Source organism: Cibotium barometz, chromosome 52, assembly GCF_041138505.1.
Source record: "Cibotium barometz isolate CiBa-2024 chromosome 52, ASM4113850v1, whole genome shotgun sequence".
NCBI lineage: Eukaryota > Viridiplantae > Streptophyta > Polypodiopsida > Cyatheales > Cibotiaceae > Cibotium > Cibotium barometz.
In genome coordinates, this window is record NC_141097.1 from 18564755 (window position 1) to 18576416 (window position 11662).

Below are 11662 nucleotides of genomic sequence, written 5' to 3' on the forward strand. Positions count from 1 at the left end.
ACACAATAAACATTTCATATATGTGAAAAACCAAACATTTCATACATGTAAAAAGATATGACAAACATTTTATACATGTGAAAAAGAAAGTGAAAAAACACGATAAATCTTTTGAAAATTCAAAGCAATAATATGTTTTAACATGTTATACAATTGACATTTTTCTTACATGTAAAAAATGACGCTTTTCTAACGTGTTAAAAATAGTGGTTTTGTTATGTGTTGTTCAATTTTGAATGCTAAAAGATTATCACTTTCTCACATGTTTAATAATAAATCTCTCTAAACTTTTGCATGTGACAAAAATAGTGACATTTTATGTATTAAACCAAAGATTATATATATAAGATTAGTTTCACATATATGAAAAATTAAAATAGCTCTTAAAATCTTTTTTAATTTTTAAATCAAAATAAAAACAATGGCTTTAGTCTACAATACAATCTCTATGGTTATCTACTACCTTTAAAATTTACAGTTCTTTTAACTACCCATACTAAATAGATTACAACATTTGTTGATTTTTAGTACAACATTTATAAGTATCAACAAAAGTTTTGCATTCAATCTTAAAAGGTATTTTTTTTAATATCCTTCAAGTGGCACAAAGAAAAACCACTTTTATCCATCTTTAGCATATGAAAATAGCAATACACATCAACATTGAAAACATTTACAAATTATATTATATCTAATATTTATAGCATTTTCCTGTAGCATTATATGGTAGTGATGTGTGTGAACACACTTAGGACCTCCGGGGCACTTTTTCCATCACTAGGAGGTTTTTTCCCCCGTGCGTATGTACACCCTCTTATCTACTCATTTTGGAGTGTGTACTTATCTTTTTTGTATCTGGCACACATTTTTTCATTCTAATCTAGTGAGTTTGTGTGCTCTCAAGCTTCTCTAACTTGTGTGTGTGCATTGTTGCAACCCTAACCCTAATTCCAATAATTGATATATCAGAGCTAGCTTCCTTGACACTTGATCTATTAGTCTGCCTCCCTCCTCACATGACCCTATTTTTCTATCTCCGATTGAGATACCCTCTTAGGAGAAGAAGGTATATACTGTACTGTGATGTATACAAAGTTTTCGGGGTCCACGATGCGATTCGGGCGCGTTTTGAGCACCGCGCAAGGTTTCTATAGACGTTCTGGAGGTGTGTCATTTTGGATTGGTTTGGGTGTTTGGGCTACTGTGCAACGACAAAGATTTGGCGTGCAACAGCATCTACATTGTCTTCAACAACATCGACCATCATACTTTTGCCAATAACACTCTATTCTCTACTTTGTGTTATTTTTCATACACTTTGCAGGTGATTGAGTCAGTTGGCAGCCATCCGGGGTTGCATTCAGTGAATACTGAGTACTTATAGTGCATTGAAAGATTTTGCATTTGGTAGACAGTCATGGCTCGCAGTAGTGATGTATTCAAGATGTTGTCTGCTGAGGACAAACTTGATGGGACTAACTACCCATTGTGATTCTATATGATGAGGCATGTACTGGTTGCTAAAGGCCTTTGGAATGTGGTCAGTGGTAGTGAAACTCATCCTGTTTCACAACTACCAGTGCAACCAGGTGCTACAGGTACATCTGAAGTAGAATCTGATATAGATGTGGCTCCTCCACATGCACCACCAGTACCTCCCACTGCTGGTCAAACAAGATGGGATGGAAGACATGCACAGGCACATGCATTATTTGCACTTTCTATGAAGCAAAGTATTATTCTTCATATTCAGTCATGTAAGACTTCAAAACAGGCATGGGAGGCACTTGCTACATTATACCAGGTGCACAATGAAGCACGTGTTATATATCTACGCAAACAATTGAAGTCTGAGCACATGAATGAGGGAGAATCAATGGACAGCTTCTTGACCAAGATCAAAGATTTTAAGGAGCAACTCGCTAGTGTGGATGAGATATATCCTGATAGTACATTGGTGCCCACAGTTCTCAATGCATTGTTGGATGCTTATCAGAGTTTTGCCTCTACCCTTAGACTCATGATGAAGGGAAATCCAAATGCGCTTACATTTGATGAGATGGTTTCAGTACACTTGCAAGAAGAGTAATCTAGGCAAAACAGATCTATTATACAAGTTGGTGACCAAGCTTTTGTTGCCATTCAGAAAGGTGAAGGTAAAGCTTCTTCGTATGGTGGCTATAAGCCAAAATCAGAATCCTCATGTAAGGATACAGAGAAAGAAGGTGATAAGCCTAAAAAGAAGGACAATTGTCACTATTCTAGGAAACCAGGGCACTACATAAATGAGTGCAAGAAAAGGCTAGAGAAGGAGAAAAAGAAAGAATCTGGCATGGTTGTTGGCTGATGCATCTGCACCAGAGAAGAAGGAATCTACAAGTTTTCTCAAGATGATTGGGCATGGACTGTACATTGCAGTTATGACGCTTCTGTTCATGATGTATGCATGTTAGTGGCAGAATCGGATGCTTGGTACTTTGACAGTGGTACTAGTAAGCACATTACTTCACAAAAAAATTTGTTCTCATCTCTGGAATCTGTCCCAAGTGCAGGAACCGTCACATGTGCAAATGGTTCCTCATATCCTATCAAAGGAGTTGGTAGAGTTGTGCTCACTACAGTAAATGGGAGCGCATTTACTCTTTCTAAAGTTTTATATGTGCCAGGCATTAAGAAGAACTTGCTATCAGTTTTAGCCTTAGCCTTGTCAAGCTTGATGGTGAAATTTGTGGATGATAGATATACAGTTTAGGATAGAAATGATGGTTATTCTATCATTACCTCTCAGGGACCTTGTTTCATGACCTATATAAGATGGATGTATTTGAGAAGTTGCAGCATGATGCTTGCTCAATCTCTATGACTCGCGCTATGAGTGAAGCAAAATTATGGCATGCACGATTTGGCTATCTGAATTATGGTAATTATGGCATGCATGATATGGTGTCTGAGTTGCCAACTCTTGAGACCTCTGCTAGACATGTATGTGAGGGGTGTATTCTTGGTAAAATGCATCGGGCATCGTTTTCAAAGGATGGACCTGTGAGAGCTATTAAGAAATTATAGCTTATACATAGTGATGTATACGTACACATAAAATCAATGATTCTCACTTATCCACATGCACAATTAATTATTCTCACTTATCCACTCACATAGAGGTAGAAGACTCTCTCAGAATGTTAACAGACTAGGGTTTAGGCAAGGGAGGAGAACAAATAGCATTGATACTAGGGCTGCATGAGCTAATCAAACCCTAATGAGTCTTTGTTACTAACACACAGAGAGAGATAGCCACAAGTTGACTTTTTCTTTAGCATTATCTCTCATAATAAAAAAGTACAACTAATAAAGATAAGTATACTATGTCCTTTGGTTCAGTGTGAAACCAAAGCAAAAGTATGCATATAAATTTTCCCTAATGTATATGCTCCTAGTCGATGTACGACTAGGCTAATCTAACCATGTAAATGACCTGGCATCATTTGCAGGTGATGGTGTGGTCTATATCCACATGGTATCATCTAATCTCTAGATATCCATCCTTTAGTGTCTAGATGTACATATGTAAATATGTATAACTAGCTATATTTTGACATGTGGATATCATAGCCTTCATGTCTATACACTACTCCATCATCTTGTTGTAAAAGCCATATCAAAAGGTAATCTAGAACTGACCTCCAAACATGCAGCTAAGATAAATACATCAAATTAAATAATTGAAATAAATCAACTGATGTGATGGACATCCTAATGTGATACCGATCATGTGACATACTTTCCCTATAGTCTAGCATTTGATAATCATGATTATGTCATGATTATCAAATACATCAAATTAAATAATTGAAATAAATCAACTGATGTGATGGACATCCTAATGTGATACCGATCATGTGACATACTTTCCCTATAGTCTAGCATTTGATAATCATGATTATATCATGTGTCCATATGTGGCTATCATCCTAGTACATCATATGTGTCATGTAGGCTAGCATGGTCCTGACTTGAGCTTGCATTCTCAACACCCCCCCTCAAGCTTGAGTCTATATGTTGCACACCCAAATGATGCCTCAAGTATCAAACTTTTATTTGCCTAATTCTTTTGTGAAGATACACCTATGTACATATACAAGATCTACTTGTCATGCAATCACTTTCTCCCTAATGAAATAATAATGAACCTCTATGTGTTTCGTTCTTGCATGAAACATTAGATTGTTAACCAATTGAGTACTTCTTATGTTATCACAAAACAAAGTAAATCGCTAATGTATATGTTATCCTCCCAAATCAACCATAAGCTATCCCAGCCAAATAATCACAAGCTACTATGGTAGCTCCTCTTACTCAGCTTTTGTAGAAGACAATGCAACTGTTGGTTACCTCTTTGTAGATGACCAGCTGATCCTAGGCTTTAAAAATATCTAGAAGTAGACCTCCTATCAAGGACCATTTCCTACCCAATACACCACCTACCCAATCTGTATCTGTTTATTCCATTAGATGCATGTCACATCCAATTATGTAATTAAACCTTCAACTATGAACTTGACATATTTCAAGATTCTTCTAAATGCATCCAAATGTGGTTACTTAGGATACAACTCCAACTACATAACTCAAGTCAGGTCTAGTAATGGTCAAATAGATTAGGCTTCCAAACAACCATTTGTCTATACATATTGGGATCATCTACTAGTACATGACCAACTTTAGCTCTTAGCTTCAAATATTGATGTAGATATGGGTTTACATCCTCTCATCCCATATCTTGCAAGCATATCTATGGCATACTGCCTTTATACCATCCATATGTTGCTCTCAACATCTCAATACCAAGAAAATATTTAAGTTCTCTTAGAACCTTTTCTAACGAGATCATAGATCTAATGGTTAACATTTTGGCAGCTAGACTGAAGGTTTCATCATAGTCTCAACACCATGCTTCTGAGCATAATCCTTGGCTATTAACCTAGCCTTGTACGTGTTGACTGTACCATTTGCAATTATGCACCCACTTGCATCCAATGCCACGTTTTCTAGATGGAAAATCTACCAAATTCCATGTATGGTTACCATCTAGAGCATCCATCTCTTCATCCATGGCTACATCCCGTTCATGTGCACCTATTGCTTGCTCAAATGTGTCTTGTTCATGATGCTGAATCACTTTTGCCATATATGCATGATGCACTACAATCAATCCATCATATATGTGAATCAAAGTGTATTTGACCCTTGTTCACCTTCTTACACCAGTTTGCTACCTACTGGTTTGACCTATACTAGTTGGACGGACATGTCCCACATCATCCAAATTTATTGGCTCACCTATATAGACATTGGGGATACTCATCACAACATTAAAACCCATGTTTAAGTCATCTATAACATCAAATAGAGTAGATGGATCCAAACATCTTGGTTTTACCTACGGTTTAACCTAATGACTATCCAGTATAGCTACTACATCTTGGTGAAGTTAGTTTGTTAAAATCTGTTTTGGTCTAATTTTTAGAAGCAAGTGAAAATGGCAACTTTACATTCTATGGTGTTGCACTATGTATTATGAACTAATTACCCTACTGCTGCCAACTGTACAGTGGGTTTTCCATGTGTGCCACCTATCATATCTAATGTGGAGCTTGACCTAAGTCTCCTAGACCATGGGGACACTTTGCTTGACACTTCAATCACATCTTGTGGCCCATATCTAGTGTTAAGACCTGTACTAGACTTGTGGTCCTTAACTCATTCTCAAGCCCAACTTCTACCATGTCATTGGCATGTCGAACATCTGATTCACATGCAGCTTGCTTGTACTAGCTATTCAACTCATCAAAGAAAACATCTCTTCTAAACTTCTTGGTAGATGGGCTATAACATTTATAGGCTTTTCTCTCTATGAAGATACACTTGTTTGCTTTAGGGTTCAACTTTGTTCTCACATCATCTAGGATGTGTAGATAACAAATACAACCAATTACTTTCAAATGTGCAATGAAGATATTGAGTATCCTATGAAAGATACAAATGTCTACTTTAGGGTTCAACTTTGTTCTCACATTATCTACAATGTGTACATACAAATATAACCAATTACTTTTAAATGTGCAATATATGGCTTGTTTCCACTGAATATGGCTTGTTTCCACTGAATGCTTGCTCTGGGGTCATGTCCTATGGGGGTGTCCTCATGTTCATAATGTATACTGATGTAGCACATGCTTCAGCCTAGCAATAATACAATGTCATACTCTTCTCATTCAGTATAGCTTGTCATCTATGTATGTGTTTCTCCTTTCAGTCATGCCATTTTGCCAAGGTGTATACCTACATGTGACCTACCTTGTGATACCTTGCTCCCTGAGATATGCATCAAATTCAGTTGAGAAGAGCTCTCCACCATCATCAAACCTAAGAATCTTCACATGCATGCCTATTTTCTTTTCAACCAAGCTTTTGAACTCTTTGAATTTCCAAATACATCAAACTTGGCTTTGAGAAAGTATGTCCGAATCTTTCTGCAGTGAGCAATGAGACTGCCATGGATGCTTGCATGTTTAGGAGGACCCCACACATCTGTATGTATCATCTCCAATATCTTCTCGGCTCTACTCTTACTTTGAATGAATGGCTACCTTGTCCATACTAGCATGCTTCACCAACACTTCAAGGTCCAGTCACTCTAAACTTTGATAATCGTATAACCACATCTTGCTCAAGCATAACTTTTAGCCTTTGGTAATTCACATGGTTTGGTACATGTAACACATTTGCTAAGTTCTTGACATCTCGTGAATCTTCAGAGGATTTTTGCCAACATGTGTAATCTTATGTAAGGTGTCATCACTTGTACATACATAAATGGAAATACTCATTGGTTCCAAATCATTGAACTATTTTCCATGGGCTGTCATGGAGGCTCCAAAACTCATCTTAGTTGGATGCATACATGTTGCTCATCATATGTGTGTCATCATAAATAGATGCTCATTCTTGACTGCATCCTTTTGCTAATCTATAGATACATAGTTTCCTTGTGGCAACTTATCATTTTTTATGTCATTTTGCTTCTTCCTACACTCCTTGGCCTTGAGTGACCTCTGATTTCACAATAATTATAGTTACTGGCCCTATGGATGACTTTGATAGCCTCCTCTACCTCTAAACTCCCCCTACCTCTAGCACTCTATTGACCCTGATACTAGCAAGCTTGAGAACCATGTCCTTGACCTACATTTTGTTGGTTATTCTAGTCTCTATGTTGCTGGTTATACCTTCCATATCCTCTATCTCTTTGATCTCCTCTTGATCCACCACCTCTTCTTATGCTACCCTTAACAAATGCCTTTTCCCATATGATTTGGACTATCTACTATACACAAATCTTATCTCTTCAAACATCATCAAGGGTACCAACTTTTGGAAGTTGGGGTACTTTTCCTTCACTAAGATAGATGTCTTCCCAAGCCCTTTAGTGTGATCAACACAAGGTCATCCTCATCCACTACAATACCAATGGATTGCAACTGGTCCATAATCTTCCTAATCTTCAACACATATTCATTAATACTGAGAGTGCCTTTTCCTCAAATAACTCATGGTTGGGCTATAGTTTTTTGGGCTTGGAAGAGGACTAAAAAGTGCAACCAAGGCATCTAATTCCTCCTTGGGTGTCTTGGAATCCTGGATATGTCCAACCATGCCATCGGGATACATTGATGGAGATAATGTAGTACCTACATTGCTCTCTTATTGTATCTATCTATGTAGGTATATGTATATGTATGTGTGTGTGTGTGTGTGTGTGTGTACACACACGCACACACACACACACACACACACACACCCCACTCCCTTGAGCCGGGTAAGGTTGTAAATAGGGAGTGGGGTGTGGGTTATAAAATAGGGAGGGAGGTAGGGGGGTCTAATGGGGGTGGGCAGATTTAGTAAAAGGGGTGAGTGTGTTGTGGGTCAAGTATGTGGGGTATGGAGCTGAGTTTAGTTAGTGAGAGAGGGGAAGATGGGTGGAGTTAGTGGGCAATGTGAGAGAGTAATGGAAGGCAGGTTTCTAAGAGTTTTCTAAGAGGACGCTCAACCTTAGGGTGTTCTTCCTTACTGTGTAAGGGGTAGCCCTTAAGTAGTCTTTAATCTTCTAGTAGATTTGTCAAATCCTAGTGGTGGGAAATAAGATCGAGGTTCAGGGCAACCACTTTTTCTCATAAGGTTTTGGCATTGATAGCTTGGTTTTAGGAACCAAGATGGAAGGGTTCCCTTCATAGTATCCTTGAGCTAGCAGTAGCTTAATGGGGATCCAATGGGGGTTTGGTTATGGGTGGAACTTTGTTACTCATTTTTTATGCTTTTTCTTGCAGATAAGGTGATGATTGTTACTTTTTTGTTTGTGCATCATAGATTCTTTAGCTAGCCAGGGTGCTCTTGGGTATCCATTCCTACTGAGGGGTTGTTGAGATTGATGCTTGGGAGGTGGTCTTCTTCTCTATTGGTAAGGTTTTGGATCACCATGCTAGTTTGAGAGTGTAGTCAACTGGTGAGGTAAGAGAAATGTTGCATTTGTGGAGTTACTTGAGTTTGTATCCATTCCTACTGAGGGATTGATGCTTGGGAGGTGGTCTTCTTCTCTGTTGGTAAGGTTTTGGATCACCATTCTAGTTTTAGAGTGTAGTCGAGTGGTGAGGTAAGAGAAATGTTGAGTTTGTGGAGTTACTTTAGTTAATGGAATTTATTTGGAAGATAAGGGTTGGGACATTGAAAGGTTAAGAGTATCCTCGCCCACCAAAGGTACGGATGGTGCCATTGAGGATCAAGCATTGCTGATCTCTTTTGTGAATTAATGATGCAATCAATGGTCACAATCCATCCCATTTTGAGGATGATGTAGTCTTCCATTTTTCCTATTAGTGTCACATAAAACTTGTAATAGACTTGAGATGTGTGTATTGGGTTGCAAAAAGCACAGATGCATCCCCATAGTGACAACTTGGAGAGGAGAGGCTTAGAAAAGTGAAGTTGCACAAGTTGAGCTTGTGGAATATGGAAGGACACAAGCATGGGGGTCAAAGTAAGATCCCCATGATGGTTTTTCTTCTTTCTTGCTTTCCCCATGGTTATGCTAGAGCTCTAGGGAAGTGTAGGAAAGGAGCATAACATTGGCACATGAGAAGGGTTATTTATTGGCAAGGTTTTATGGTCTTGTTTTAGTTTTTGTTTAACTACTTTGTGGCTCATCGGGTATGAGGTTTGGGAGGGTGCTTTGGGGAGCTAGAGTTGGGTGTTTCCCTCATGGAACTATTGAGCTTTGTGTAAACACTTGGGTACCCAATTCTATTGACTCCTTTGAGCTTGAGGCTGCCTCATGCTTGGTCCTTTTTTTAGTACTAACAATTTTTCAAGTGCATATGAAGGTTGTAAAGTTGGAGGTTATGGAGATGTATACAAAGGTGGAGTTGACAAAACCAACGGAGATGTAGATGGCAAAGGTTTGGTGTGAGAAGACAAAGCCTACTGGACTTCACTACTCAAGATGTTGGAACTTGTTTGGATGGAGAGCCAATGTAAAGGATGTGGGAGTGATTGGGATTAAAGAAAGGTTATGTGAACTAGAAAATAGCAATCGGCTTCATATATAATGATTAGTGAGTTTGGGAGGTCAACAAAGAGACTAGGCACTACATGAGACTATACATGGAGATCAAGTAGCATTCGAGATCAATGAGTACTCAAGCGAATAGTGGAATTTTAAGAATAGCAGCTAGGTCTCTAGGTCAATCTCTCCACCACAAGGATCAAGTTGGAGAGAGAGAGAGAGAGAGAGAGAGAGAGAGAGAGAGAGAGAGAGAGAGAGAGAGAGAGAGAGAGAGAGAGGGAGAAGAGGTTTTAATTGGTTTTTATTTATGTGTTTAATGAAAGAGAGAGAGATAGAGAGAAAAGAGAGAAAATTTTAATGTTTATTGATTTTTTTGCTTTACTTTTTAATAGAATATTTAAAAGAAAACATTGCTGGGAAAAGTGGAAAGTCTACCTTAGAATGAACGAAATCAATCATAAAAATGGTCGACGGTATAGTAGTGAGACCTATGGGAGTCTTGTAAAATTCTATACTAAAAGCCTTTACTTTATGTTACTATCATACCATGGTAGGGATGAACTTCTTTTACCAACCAAAGTCATACATTGTTACCTTATTCTGAGCTTTATACATGATTAGTCATCTAACCATATCTATTTACAATGGGATTCACAAATTCTAAAGGTACACTTAAGAAAATGGAAGACACATCCTATGGATGGTGTCTTATTTAGAAATGATTCAGATATGACTTCCCAAAAGCACCTCAGCACAGGTGTGTAGACCATTGATAAAAGAACCAAAACTAGACTTGGATAAAGAGCATACGTATGCTTCACTTCTAGGCTAGTACTTTTACAAAAATTGGATGCATGTGCTTGCCTCAATACAATTACCCAAAGGAACAAAATGTGTAAAATAGGAGTTGTTGTAATATGTGTTAGAAACCTTTGTACTCATGCTCAAATGAGCTTGGGTGGGAGGTTATCTTCCAACATAACGTCTTTGTATTGAGATTGGAGAGACCAGCCATCCTCTAGTCCAATGTGGGTGTTGTCTAAACAACATTAGATTGATAGTGGTGTGGAGCTTGGGTGGAAGGGGATCTTGCAACATAATGTCTTTGAATTGAGATTGGAGATACTAGCCATCCTCTGCTCCAATGCGGGTGTTGTCTCCTTGGGCTATTTTTATGAATAAAACTCTCTAAATACTTATGTTGTGGAAGTGGAGCTACATGGCATGGGGGGGAGATTGCACCCAATCTTGTCTTGTGTGGTACCTCTTCTATCTCTATCTCTTGTTGCAAATTTATTTCATGCATACTTTAATCAATTTGTATTTAATTGAATGGTATTATTCTTTGTATTATTTGAATTTTGTATTAGTCTTCTCTCTCTCTCTCTCTCTCTCTCTCTCTCTCTCTCTCTCTCTCTCTCTCTCTCTCTCTCTCTCTTCTTTTTTTGTCACACGAGATCTTAAAATACTAGTATTCTATATTTATATCTTCTTTTTCTGTCTCACGGGATCTTAAAATACTAGTACAAAATTCAAATAATACAAAGAATAAGACCATTCACTTAAATACAAATTGATTAAAGTATGCATGAAATAAATTTGCAACAAGAGATAAAGATAGAAGGTACCACACAAGATCTTAAATTCATTTTCTGTTACAAATATATATTTTATCATATTTTTGATGAATTAATAATCGTAGAAAAATGCGCTTAATTTAATTTGTGCTGGATTCAGCTTAATGGAATGTGCGAATGTGCACAAGATTATTATATGTGCAAATGTGCACAAAGTTCTTTTATGTAACAAGGCCCGTTATAGCAATTATATTTGGGAAAAGGTTTCTATATGTACAAACCTTAGGAGACTTCATATGGTTAATAATATGTAAAGCAATACCCCAAAGGTGGGAAAAGCAAGCCCAATTTGTACGCACATCTATTCTTAGCTCCTTGGGCTATTTTTATGAATAAAACTATCTAAATACTCATGTCGTGTAAGTAGAGCTACACGTCATGGGGGGGAGATTGCACCCAATCTTGC